This window comes from Vanacampus margaritifer, chromosome 4 (genome assembly GCF_051991255.1).
Source record: "Vanacampus margaritifer isolate UIUO_Vmar chromosome 4, RoL_Vmar_1.0, whole genome shotgun sequence".
NCBI classification, from domain to species: Eukaryota; Metazoa; Chordata; class Actinopteri; order Syngnathiformes; family Syngnathidae; genus Vanacampus; species Vanacampus margaritifer.
In genome coordinates this window covers 10,054,939-10,067,102 of record NC_135435.1, presented here as the reverse complement: position 1 = coordinate 10,067,102, position 12,164 = coordinate 10,054,939, and the positions used below count along the sequence as shown (strand labels likewise).

Genomic DNA, 12,164 nt, shown 5'->3' with positions numbered 1-12,164 from the left:
AGCCTTTTCAAATTCTTCATCTAGACGCCGTCTACTCTCACTCAAACCATCCATCCACGCCAAGTACAGAAAAAAAGCTGAAAAAAACAGCAACCGCCACAAGTTTTTCTCTTTCCTCGTTCGGATTTTCTTGGGTGACGTCACAGAAACCGTAGCAAGACAATTACGTGTCGATCGAAACTCGTGACTTGCGACAGCCTTTTTAAATTCTTCATCTACTAGTGATGGCAAAATGAAGCTTCATGAAGCACTTGTGATTTTTTTTAAGTCCCCTAGATGGTGCTCTTGGTTGGAAGATGCAGTGGAAATTTAATACCTTTCCATTGCACTAGCCTTTATATTTAAACCAAGAGCACCATCTAGGGGACTTAAAAAAATCACAAGTGCTTCATGAAGCTTCCTTTTGCCATCACTACGTAAACGCCGTCTCCTCTCACTCAAACCATCCATCCACGCCAAGTACATGAAATAAAAAGCAGAGAAAAACAGCAACCACCTCAAGTTTTTCTCTTTCCTCGTTATTTTTGCCGCACGGTTCTTGGGTGACGTCAAGGGAGAAACCGTCGCACGGCGTTTACGTGTTCATCAAAACCCGTGACGTCGCAAAATGGGTGGTACTCCGCAGTGGAGACAACAGCCACAAGCGGGTCGGCTGAGAGGACGGTTCCTGTGAAAGTCCCTACCCCCCCTCCCCATACCCGAACGTCCTGCGGTGGAAACTCGGCTATTGAGAACTTGTGCAAGCACACAGCGCCACACATTAATCGTTTTTCTTCAATCAACTCATTCACTCCCAGCCATTTCCACTGAAGCAACCCCCTTCTCTCCCGGCTCTTTTACTGGATTTTGACAGATTTTGCAAGGTCCACAGATTATTGTGTTCTATTGCTATAAAAACATGGAACCTACCAAAAGAAAGATTAGAGTCTCTTCTTTCACCAGGAAAAAATGTATATTTATATATGTTTCCATTTTGAAGCAATTAGCACTAGGATATAGGTAAGTTTCATCATTATTCACGAATACGTTTAAAACAGTGGGGAAAGAGCTTTTTTTGCTACATGGCCCTGGTTATCTCTTATACGCTGCTGCCACCTGCTGGTCGTTTTTGTAAAAAAGATTTTAAAAAATTGATTCAAACATTCTTTTCAGTTTGGAGGCTGCATCAAACCCTTCTGTATGTTTTACAACAAAAAAAACAAAAAACGTCTTTGGGAGTATGGCAATATTTAAAATAGAACATATTTATACATTTTTGGGGCAAATTAATTCATGTGTTTTAAGAAAATGGAAATTATAATTAAATTTCGATGAATTGCCAAGCGTTACCACAAACCCTAAAACAAACAATTGTTTTTGGGTGCAAAAACCTTTACCAAAATGGTTAATATGTGTTGCAGAAGACGACAGTTTGCACATCCTGTTAGTTCTTATCTCCTCTTTCACTGCAGCAGAAAAATAATGATTGCAAGTGTTTGGCGCCACTGATGTGAAACCAACAATTGCATATAATTACTTGAATGGCAGAGAATCTACAATACGTAAACCACAAAGGGTAATTAGAGAAGATGAGTACCAAGGCCACTCCATCAAGCATTAAAAGCTCAACTACAGGGACCTGTTTGGGGATTGCTGCGCTGTGTTGTGGGCGTGTGCATGTGTGTGCATTCGTTCATTTTCTGAACCGCACTTGATCACTGTTTGTTTGTAGGGCTGTCACTATCAAATCATTTTCAAGCGGATTATTCCGTTGATTAATGAAATGAATGTTGCATTAAAATGTATTGAAGATATGAATGCATTTCCCCCCCGATTACTGTTTATTTACCAATTATCGTTATTTGCTGTGGCTACAAATAAAATGGGAAAATGTTTATCATTGTTCTCCAAAGTACAGTAAAAGCATATGTCATGTTGAACAAAAGTAAGCCTGCCTTCACGACGGACTACAGAAATCAAATATTTACGTTTGAGAAACTGAAATCAGAAGATTTTGACAATTTTAAGATCAACAAAACAGTTCATCTATTCTCAAAATAGTTGTTTATTCATTTTATGATTGATTAATTTTGACAACTCTGTTTATTATCAAAATTACCCCAAAACACAAAACCTTAAACATGCAGCATTTAATAAACCATTTTTATTTTTAGTGGGCAGTTAACAAAAGGATCCAGGAGCTTCTTTTTCTTTTAAACTATTTCGCGTCTGTCCCCAATAGATATATAAAATGATATACTTCTATCTTGCCTAATGCAAATCACATCTTTCAGCTTCCAACACACCCTGAACTGGCCAAGCGCCAGCTCAGAACACGCAGGAACCACAAACTAGCCTGATAATTAACACAAAAATGAACAATTGTAATTATTGTTGAAAAACAAATCAACAGCGAGTAGAGCTGCGGTGAACTGAGTAGTAACGCAATCAAGAGAAAGGCCATTTGCGTTTCGTAAAAATGCGCTTCAGAGACGCTAAAGACTTGCTGAATCTCATCTAAACTGGACCTTAAATCCCCTGCAAAGACCGAGTCCGGGATAATCTCACTTGGAGGGAGATGGAGTCAAACAGCGAAAAAGTCCCCACAGCCGATCGGAGATTTAAGGACTAACCCAAAACATACGGTATGATGAAGGACAGCACACATTACGGAGATCAAAACCATATTCTCCATCAGATTCAATGTTTATGAATTTTTTATCATAACGAGATGAGATGTTGGGCGAATCATACATAAGTAAGAAATGAGGGAATTCTGGGGTACAGATCTGGATTATATTAATGATTTAATTTGATTTAAACTTTTAATAGAAATGATCTCAAGTTTCTTCTTAATCACGATAACTCTTTTTACCCATCTAATGTAAGTGTAGCAGTCCGATTTAGACAGCCAGGTGTGATGTCAAAATTTTTGAGTTTCAGGAATGGAGAAATTGAAATAGTTTGGCCCCAAGAGGTCTGACATTTGAAAGGATGAGCTCGAAAACAAAGGTCTCAGGTCTAATAACCAGAGATACAAGCTTGGCTTTGTGTTGCATGTGAGAGATGACATTTGGCCCAAAGCGCACACGGGGGAAATGGCCCTGAAAGTCATTAGCAGACATGACAAGATTTCTTTTTTTTTAAAGAATGTGCTACCATCTTCTACTAGCAGTGTGGATATGAGACAATTCTGTTCCAATGCACTCCCAACTTCAAAGAGTGTGACCAGAAATTGTATTGCAGCCAACATCTTTGGATGATTGGGTTTACAATGAATACTAATTTGGTGTTGTCGTCATTTCTTCTAAACGTTTTCATTCGAGCAGAGTAGACTTGTCAAAACATGCATGTATCGATGCGCATACAAAGCAGGAAAATTAGACCAAGATCACAAGTGGTAACTTGAAGCCCATGCGGGGATGCATTTTAATGCCAGGCATGAACTGACACACTTAGGGGGCTCAATTCAAAATCCCATTACCCAAGATGCATACTAATAACACAACGAGACCTAATCCTTTGTCCTTCTAGACATATTTCTTCTAAATCAGTGTCTATTCTATTACGTAACAGCCAGAAATCATTAAGTACATGCCTTACATATTACTTCTTGCTGTATGTGTGTGTGCATGTGTATGTGATGTGGCATATGCACAAAGTGGTGTGGGTAAGGGAAGGGCATTCGAGATAGGAAGTGGAGAGAGTTAGTTCCAACGCTATCGATTCCAATTAATCACAATTCCACTTAAATTGACAAAAGCGGAAGCTTCGTATTCAGGTATTAGGTGAGCACTAATGAAGTGCTTCAAAGAAACAGTGGCCTAAATACAGAAAAAGGTGGTTTAGGTTATTCGCAAGAATTATTTAATGAACTAGACATGTGCAATTTCTGGACAAATTGTGTGTGAATGCTGAAAGCTGAATTATAATAATTGAATGCATGTGGAATGCTGTATAATAATAATAATAATAATAATAATGATGACAATAATAATAATGATAACAATAATAATAACAATAATAATAATAGGGGTGTGAATTGCCTAGTACCTGGCGATTCGATTCGTATCACGATTCATAGGTCACGATTCGATGCCGATTAATCCCGATACGAATCTATAAATTGATTGTTGCGATTTTTTTTTACTCAAATTTAGAAAATACAAATTAGTAAACTTGTACATGTACACTGTAAGATTTGTATGAAAATGTATTTATTTATCTGAAAATTCTGGCTTATAGCTGCATTTAACAAACAGGTTGCAGTCTATTTCATGTTTGAACAGCACTGAAATAAAAATATTAAGGCTTAATGTTCCATTAATATAACATTCTTCCATGCTTAATGTGTGAATCCAAACCTATCCTAAGTAAGACGTTTTGTTGAATATTCCCATAAAAAATGTATGTTTAAAAATCAATTCGGCCGCATATCGAATCGATTCGAGAATTGCGCGCTGTAATATCGATTTTTTCTAACACCCCTAAATAATAATAATATGAAATGACATTGAAAATAATGGATATTAAATAATTGGACAATGATTAACAGGTAGTATATGAAATTGAACATGGACTCAAATCTGCTCAAAGCGGGATTCGAAAACAGATCTTCCACGTGTTGTTGGCATGTGTTTTAACCATTGAATTGAGTGAATTTTGTCATTGAAAATATGGAATCATATAGAAAAACATTAATGATGTGAAATGGCATTTAATACAATGGATGTTAAATAATTAGACGATGACTATTTCTGTAATTGAAATCTGCTCACACCGGCATTCGAACCACGTTCTCTGCGGTGCAAGGCATGTGCGCTAGGCTAACTGAATTGTTGAAAGTCATGGCAAATTGTTATTTATATTGAATAATGTGGTATGATACTGAAAGCTGTCATTAAAGCTGAATGGGGATATATGCATTTTATCATTTAAGTAAAATCATAATGCATTTCCCGATATGATAGTCAGAATACGTGTGCAAATTGTGCTAAAACAGCAAGTATGTGGAAAGAGAAAAATCATACCCTGGGAGGCTTGAATATTTGGAGCAAGTTTCAATTGGAAAGGTGTCAATCGAATGTTGTATGTGGTAACAGTTACCAGACAAAAAAGTGGGAGGAAAGAAATGTTATAATAAAAATAAAGAATCCGAATAACATAAGCGTAAATGCTGACATTGATTGATTTTCACTAACATTAACCGCATCAATCCAATTGTGACACCAGATGTTTTGAAGTGTTGTTCCTCTGATCAACCTTTCGCCACCTGTTTTATAGTCATACTGTACGCATGCTAATATTTGAATGGATTTATCAGCCTTTAACCGTCAAATGCACACTTACATACAGAGTAAGAGTAACCACACATGCGCATCAACAGGCATGCACTTAAATTGCAGTTTGGTCCCTGCTGCTGTGAAATAACACCCAGCGCAGAATAACAATGAGCGGCTTAATGGAATATGCAGAGAGATTCAAAGATCTCCCTCTAGATTGAGTGCATTAGTAACCGCCTTGCTTGCAGAATAGTTGCCTTCCTCCTAGGAAACTCCAGATTCCATATTACGGATGTGTTCTTTTTGAAAAGGATGAAAGAAATTGCAGCAACAGCAGATGTAGAAGAGAATACTAGAGCTTTGACTGTGCAAATTTAGTCTGTCAAATTGGTACAGTTGAAATCAATGTTTTCAGTTTGAACAATGTTAATTTTGTATTATGTGTAATATATCTATATATATACATATTAAGACTAAGAGAAAAACATTTGTTGTTTGAAGCTTGGTTTGATCGCGGGAACTCAAAATTGCAATGGCTCACATTAGCTTTAGAAGGACCACACGATCATCTTTTTTATCTACAAGCTAAACAGTGTTCATATTTGATGTTTATTTCATCCCACTTAAAACAGTATAAAGTGGTTTTAGTTAGAACTCTTCTACGTACGCAGATGACTCATTTGTGATGTGTAGTGTCAATGATGTGGCGCGTGTCAACTTTCATAGACGTCGCATGAATTTGACGAATTGAAGGAGTGATCAAAGCGGCATTTCAAAACCTTTGCGTTTCATCCCGACTCTACATTGTCAATGTCCGCTGGTGGGAGACACTCACAAGGAAACAGAGGAGCTCTCGCATGATTGTATTGCGACATAACTTGCTTCGCTGTGTAAATACATGCAATTAAAAGAAGAAATAAGGCTCATTAAAGACCGACATCCCAGTACTGAAGATTATCTTTATATTTGGCTTACAAATAGGCGAGGAATTGCGGTTTTACTTGGTTGTTTTGAGGCAGGTTCCCCAAGTTGACTAAAAGCACACAAACTAATGATGCTCTTGGTCTACTAATCAGTAATCACTTATTATAGAAGCATGGAACTGACAATGTTCGAATGTCAACATTCGAGCATACTCATACTCGCAAATATGTTCAAATGTACTTGTAGTCCAAATGCTACAAACATGACATATTTTCCCATAATGCCACAAAATATTACTTGAAAATACGCAAGTCAATATCCCGTTGCATTATGGGAGAATATGCAGAACCAAAATCTACAGACATAATAAGTAGGGGTTGTCACGGTTTTTGTATTCATCCTGAACCGTTTTGGTTCAGACGTCGCGGTTCGGTGCGTACACTCAGACGACGAATATGCAAGTTTATTGCAGTATCCGCACTCCAAACCAGGTGGCAGTAATGCGCCTTAAATCAGTTTGCCACCAGTAAAAAAAAAAAAAACACAAAGAAAAACCCATTGTTGTCTCCATGACGACAGTCCCCCCCCCCCCCCACACACACACACTCAATAAATGGTCATTTGCATGTGCGTTTGTTTACTCTGTCAGTAATTTTCATATGCGCTGCTTTGTATCTCTCCTGTCAAATAGTTTTGAGTCAGCACACACAGACTACAAGTGGGCAGTCAGTCTCAGTGGAGCTAGTAGGCTAAGCTACCGCTACAGCGCTCTTTCCGTACTATTTTATTGCTTTTGGTTGAATGGATGCATGTTTTTGTGCTATCGGTATCACCAGGAGCTTAAAGAGACCGGCAACCGGCAACCGGCATGAAATACCCGTTTAGAGCGAGACCAGCGTACGGAGTCGCTCAAGATGTCCCATGCAGCCCCAGTGACGAAGCTAACAACTCGTGCATCTGACTCAACTTTTTTTCATTTTTATTTAAGGAGAGGATTGATCAGATCACTTGGAAAACAACCTTTGTTGACCCCAGGTACCTATTTTACATTAGGAAACCACACAAAAAATAAAAAATAAAAAATATATAAAAGTGTGAATACTAAAACAATTATCTTGTCCAATGCAGTCCCAATATGTTCTTAGTGTAAAATCTGAGCTTGTTGAATAGAACACAAACATGCTGTATTTGCAGGGAGCCATTCTGCTTACTATACAGTGATGGCCTGGCATATATAAAATTGATATTATACACAGTAACAGCAATAATACTATAATGATGATAATGAGATGGTTAACCTCCCATACCAGCTATTTCTAACAATAAATAAAAGCTTTTCTTGATTTAAAATAAATAATAAAGCTTGAGTAATTTTATGTGCATCTTAATTTTATGCCAAGTAATCTTTGGAAGTTCTAAAAGTTCTTAATGACGCTATGTTGGACAAGCAGTTACCTTCAGAACTATCTGCAAAAAATAAATGGAAAAAATAAATACGAGATTTCAGCTTTTTGGACTTGTTTTTCCTGTTGTTCCGAACTTGTACCGAACCGTGACCCAAAACCGAGGTACGTACCAAACAGTTACTTCCGTGAACCGTTACACCCCTAATAATAAGTCATAAAAGTTCCGAACAAACTACGAAAAAAAGTTTTTTATTAAATTTTTGAACATATTGGTTTGATATGGGCCAAATACTTAAAAAAAAAAAAAATCTTGTTTTTCACTGGCCCAAGTAAAACCCCGTGACATTATGGGAACATATGCTATGTTTGTAGCATTTAGCTTACAAGTGCATTCAAAGTTGTTTGCGAGAATGCTCAAACATATTTTTTAATATGTTCGAACATGTTTTCGAAGTATATATTTTCGAAGTATATATTTTCGAGTATTTTCAAATACGTTCAAACGTACTCACCAGTCAAATATGTTTACTCCACATTGGCAGTTCCCGCTTTGTTACTTATCTTCATACACTTGGACTATAATTCTAACTTTTGTGCTGATGGGAAGCGAAAGTAGAGACCTTAAGAATTGTATTTTTGGAAAAATCTCAACCAGAATTTTTGACCACCCAATGTAATTGTGTCAATTTCTTAAAAGTTGCCTTTGGGAAATGTGGACCCTTTAGCCAGAGCGGGTCACATACTGTATGTTTTGACAAAGAAAGATTGTATGACTTGACCTATGAATGATTTACTCTGACTTGCTTGAAAACTTGAAGGTTAAGACTTAAGACTTTTACACATGACTTACTTCCACATAATCAAATGTATAGTGTTTAGAGCTAAAGATACGAGTGTCTCATTTAAAAGAAAAACAAGTGATTGCTGAAAACGCCATTCTGCAATCATGAGCGATTCAAAGGTAGAAAAGTCAAAATTCACTTTGATGATAGCAGAATCAGTGGACCACAATTTATCAGTGCCTCGAAGGGACCCTCGATTCCCAGCACCCTATTATTTCCACAGCACAACCCCTCCATTCAATTCAACAAGTTCACAGTCAATCCCTAGTCATTGGCGAAAGTCATTCTAGAAGAGTGAGGGAAAACAATCGCTGAAATTGAGCAGCTGAAATTGAAGCCCTTCGTGTCAGAAAAATCCTTAAAAATGAAATTACTAGCGATAATAAACTCTCCTCATCTGTCCTTTGACTTCTTTCATCGCAGAGAGTCACAGCAGTGGAGACGCAATCCCTCTCCTATTACTAGAGCATTGTTACACTGCACAGGACACTGTATTTATCTTCAAGAGAGTGAGTTAATTCATGTTTAGTGAACCCAAAAGATTCTCCAGGTAAATGAGATGTAATAGCATAATAATGGTGTGGAAAAAGCCTGGTCTAAACGTACTGTATATAATTGCTTTGTGCAATATGTTCTTAGCTTAATTTCAGCCCAGCCTCTTTTTGTTCAAGACCCTTTTTGTACATGCTGTAGCATAAGTGATAATTAATTCCATAAGTGAAAGTTTTCAAAGCTTCAACAGAGACAATTTCTTAGGGCCTTATTTGTTACAGCAAACCAAGCTTTTCCGGCAAATTACTCACTACTTTCTCAAGGTGAGACAAATAAAGTATTTACGCCTTATTTTCATGTTTAATTTGAATGGTTCATAAATACAAAGAAAAAATGTATGCAATTAGTCTTTTTTGCGCATCGTATATGCTTGGTTCTGTAGGTGCAATACATTCTAGTATGATGAATTTGGAAGTGGGTATCACTCTAATGTATCAGTCGGCAGGGCACGGAGGACAAAACCAGCCAGTAAACTAATGGGGTCATTTTAATTAGCACTTTTCCAGTAAGCACTGCTCAAATAGCCAAGCCTCATTCACACAGCAATGGAGGCGACTAACCAGTTCACCATCTTCCAATTAAAAGCCAAAAACTATACCCATAAAAGCAACAAAATGGTCTTTTTTTTAATTTATTTTTTAAGTTTTCTACTAATGAGAAAGCCTTTTCTTTTAATCATGATGTTTGTGTTCAGTCCTAATTTTGTCTGAGAAGTGCAGGTTTAATCATTCATAGACCACCCAATTAATGATTTAATCTAGAAAATAAATGGCAGAATATTAATAATGAATCATACAAATAAAAATGATGTGTGCACTAGTTGCTTTTGAAAACCTTTGCTGTCATTAACCAAACTGAAAAACATCAAAGGCATTCAGTCACATTTCAACCTTTGCCCCATGTTATCACTCTAAATTAAAAAAAAATAAAAATACACTTGAGGCTTTCTAGTATACTCTAATGCATTAGGGATCATCATTATGAAATGTTTTTTTAAGAGGAGTTGCTCATGTTCGTAGCAGCTGTGCTTGAAAAGAATACCACAGCATTGTTTGTCGCTTCAAGAGGGACTTTGATTGACTTTTGAGTTTGTGATGTGGCCAGATATTTAAGGGAATGACAGTATTTTACAAAGAGAGACTCCGTAGACTTGATTGATTCCTTATAATATTTTTACAGAATGAACAAAAACCACACTGGAATTATCTGCATACTATAGTTATGGGTGTAACGAAAACTGATTTGAATCAGAAAATTAGTTTTGATTTAAACAAACAATCTGATTGTAACACACCCCCATGGATCAAGATATGTTTTAATTGTCTTCTATTGGAGAGATGAACACCCCCAATATAGCCCTGATATGGTATGATAATAACGTCGCCGTATACTATAAAACAGTGGTTATACTTTTTTTTTTTTCCAGAAACAGTATAAAGCAACAACAAAGGCTCAAGTTCCTTTACAACCTTTTCTAACTAACATACTGTGCATCGCTTATAATGCTACCAATACAGAAAATGTATTTCTTATTGCTGGTTCCCTAAATATTAATAAGACAATAGAACATAATTAACGTTGCAATGTTACCATTTATCACTGAGGTACTTCATTATGCATGAAGCTGAACAATAACACTTACTGTACTGTCATTATCATGAAATGCAGTCCGGCTGTGTCATCGCAGCATATTTATCTTCATCAGCAAAAGGGACGGATGACACGAAAGGGATGCAAAGACGCACAGTCGGTGGTAAGTGGCAAGAACAGCAGTTTATTAGAGTTGAGAAGCAATAACCCTTTGCTCTACTGAAAATTGGAATGAAGATGGATCGACGGCATTCCGCAAGAGTTGGCCCCAGATGAGTTCTTATTTTCTCACTCGTTGAAAAATATTCTCTTGGCTTCAGAGGGTGCTGAAAAGAACATCCTGACCTTGTAGGCGATCATGCCATGGGACTAGTACTGTAAAACTCCTAGTAGCCATTTGAGAGTTCTGGAAGGACATGAAATGTAGTGTACAAATTCAGACGTGAGGACTTGAAAAGTATGATTGCAGAGGACAGTCAGTAAAAGCACAACTTCCCTGCTGATAACGGTGCAAATAGAAACTTAGGTACACTGCGCAGTGCGTGACACGTCCGAACCCGACTGAAATGGACTGCCGCAAAAAAAAGAAAAAAAGTTGGCGACTCACACCCATATATTGTGAGCAGTTTGATCTACCCTGTAAAGGGTTTCAAGGCTCCTCATACGGTATATGGTAATTCATCACTTTTATTCAACCATAAACCAGTCTGATGGTCAAGAAAGAAGTGGATTGCTACTAAGAGAGGAAGCGGGTGAAAAAAAAAGGGAGAATGTGGATATTTTGAGAGGCTGCCTTGCCCCCATTCACTGACGTACATCGGCCATGTGCAGTCTTGGCAACCGCAATATTCACCCCATACATAAGAAATTGTAAATATAGTCAATAGGGGTGTGAATTGCTTAGTGCCTGGCGATTCTATTTGTATCACCATTAATAGGTCACGATTCGATGCCGATTAATCCCGATACGAATCTATAAATTGCTTATTGCGAAAAAAAATTTAAACTCAAATTTAGAAAATACAAATCAGTAAACTTGTACATGTACACTGTGAGATTTGTATGAAAATGTATTTATTTATCTGAAAATTCAGGCTTATAACTGAGCCACTGCATTTAACAAACAGGCTGCAGTCTGTTTTATGTTTGAACAGCACTGAAATAAAATATTAAGGCTCAATGTTCCATTAATATAACATTCTTCCATGCTAAATGTGTGAATCCTAAGTAAGACGTTTTGTTGAATATTCCCATAAAAAAATTGATGTTTAAAAATCATATTGAATTGATACGAGAATTGCGCGCTGTAATATTGCGATATATTGCCGAATAGATTTTTTCCAGCAGCAACCCCGAAATGTATTTTTTGCATGTATGTGAAAGCTCATGCGAATCAACGGCAGAGTGTTTTGGGATTTAGTGTGCTACCAGCATCCGAACAAAGGTTACTAAAAAGAGGGACCATTCCGGTTGAATATTTTGTCAGCCTTTCCCATGAAAAACAAAAATCAAATGTGCCGTGTTTAACAGAACCGAACCAAACTGCTGGGTGGAAATGGCGCTAAAGAGCAATGGGCCTTAGGGATACA

The 12,164-nt window shown here is 37.2% G+C and overlaps 1 protein-coding gene across 12 annotated transcripts in view; it reads right to left on the bottom strand.

Annotated features, from left to right (window-relative positions):
• Nucleotides 1-12,164, bottom strand: part of neo1a (neogenin 1a) — a 175,182-nt gene that overhangs the window by 86,618 nt on the left and 76,400 nt on the right. The window lies entirely within an intron of this gene.